The sequence below is a fragment of the Phoenix dactylifera genome, unplaced genomic scaffold (assembly GCF_009389715.1).
Source record: "Phoenix dactylifera cultivar Barhee BC4 unplaced genomic scaffold, palm_55x_up_171113_PBpolish2nd_filt_p 000702F, whole genome shotgun sequence".
NCBI classification, from domain to species: Eukaryota; Viridiplantae; Streptophyta; class Magnoliopsida; order Arecales; family Arecaceae; genus Phoenix; species Phoenix dactylifera.
The window spans coordinates 131,195-132,854 of NW_024068084.1; the positions used below are offsets into that span (position 1 = coordinate 131,195).

The 1,660-nt window shown below is 39.0% G+C and overlaps 1 long non-coding RNA gene across 1 annotated transcript; it reads left to right on the plus strand.

Moving 5' to 3' along the window:
- The first annotated feature begins 285 nt into the window (after positions 1–285).
- On the plus strand, positions 286–1,291 carry LOC120106952. The gene is made up of 2 exons (XR_005508930.1): positions 286–397; positions 507–1,291. It is a non-coding gene; the product is annotated as an uncharacterized LOC120106952 (long non-coding RNA).
- Positions 1,292–1,660: the final 369 nt, after the last annotated feature.

Consider the following 1,660-nt stretch of genomic DNA (forward strand, 5'->3'; position numbering starts at 1 on the left):
ACTGATAACGAAGCCACCTTATAATGTTTTGACATTCAAATAAAGAATCCGGAGCTGTCTGATTGCAGCTTTCCTGTTTCTCTACATTGATTTCTTTTCTTTTTTATTTTCCTTTTTTTCTGGCCAATGGTCCAGAATTGCATGAGAATGAGCTCACAACAGATAACGTTGATTGTGTGTCTTCAAAACTTCTGATGTGAAACTGTAAGGAGAAGCCAGGTGCCTATTAGTATGTAGTCAGGATAACTATTTTTATTATTAAATATTTATTGTTGCTGGCGAAATTTGACCTGTGCTCCAAGAAGGTAGTAGTCTACTGCCCCACACACAGAAAGGAAGAATTTTGGGGGTAAGAAATCCACCATGATCTGATCTCTTTGGTAAAGGGAGGCTCATGGTAAGTCGGCATGTGCTCCAATTGCTTTCTCTTTTATGTTCTGCAGCATAGCGTCAAGTCTTCCGATCCATCTCCTCGATCCGCCTCTTAAGGTTCATTTTCTTTGTAGGAACCCTTTCAGGTCGGCTTGATAGAGATTCTCTGTGTATCGAATTCGACTGCGAGCAAATTTCAGCCTAGCTATTCTATTAAGTTCTTTATAGGCTGCTCAGATGAGGATGGTCGTCATTTTGTGTAGGTTGATCTATCTGAGGTTATGCATTGGCTTGATCCTTGTTGTCCGCCGAAAGTAGGTTCTGCACCACTGTAGATAAGTTCTGTATTTGCTGAAAGAGCAAATTGAACTACTCATCTGATATAGCGACTGAATGTTATGGAGCCACTAGTGCAGAAAGAGGATCCAAGCCGTGAGAATTAGAAAATTTCGCTCGATTGTTCCATGCAACTTGCCTGCTACTATCAGTCCATTGTTCCTTCTAGACTTCATCTTTTCTAATCTCGCTCTTTTATTTTTCTGAGACAGCACCAATATATTGTCGCCAAAATCTAATCTGGTGGTCAGAAGGCTCCTGACTGGTCCACTGTACACAAGAAGGAAGAAAAGCTCGAATGTTGCCGAAACTAATTCGGCCGAAGGCCCTCTAAAATTCAAGTCAGAAAGGACTCTGGAGAACTGTTCGAGGGGAGAGCAAAATGGTCAGAAAATAAAAGCAAAATATGTCCTCCTATGCATATCTAGCATTTGGGCCTTCTTTTATAGATAGAAAGTCCTTTGTTCCACTAGATTCAAACTCTACGTACAGTCCATGGCTGAGTGAGAAGCTATCTGAGTTTTTCTTATATGGATCAGCTCACAAATTTGAGCCCAGGGGAAATTGAATCCCTATTATACTACATGTTGTCTTTTAATTGGCTAATTCATTTAAAGCCACATCATTTATTATATGCACAATACAAAAAACACCCTAAAATTGTTCTCATACTTGCATGACTTAGCTTTTAAATTTTGAAGGTTTTATTTAAAATTAAAAAATTTGAAGGATGGATACCTTTTGGACTGGGTAGCCATATCCATTGTAGTATGTGGTCCTTATTTGATGGTTGGAACGACACTTTCAGAAGCCGTCAACAAGAAAATATCAAATCGTCCTATGGACGTGACTCTTCAACCAATTTAGCTTTTACTCCTTTTAACACTGTTTAGCAGACGAAGGAAAGAAGGATGAGGAGAAGAAGAAACTATAGCTATAATGAAAAAATGGT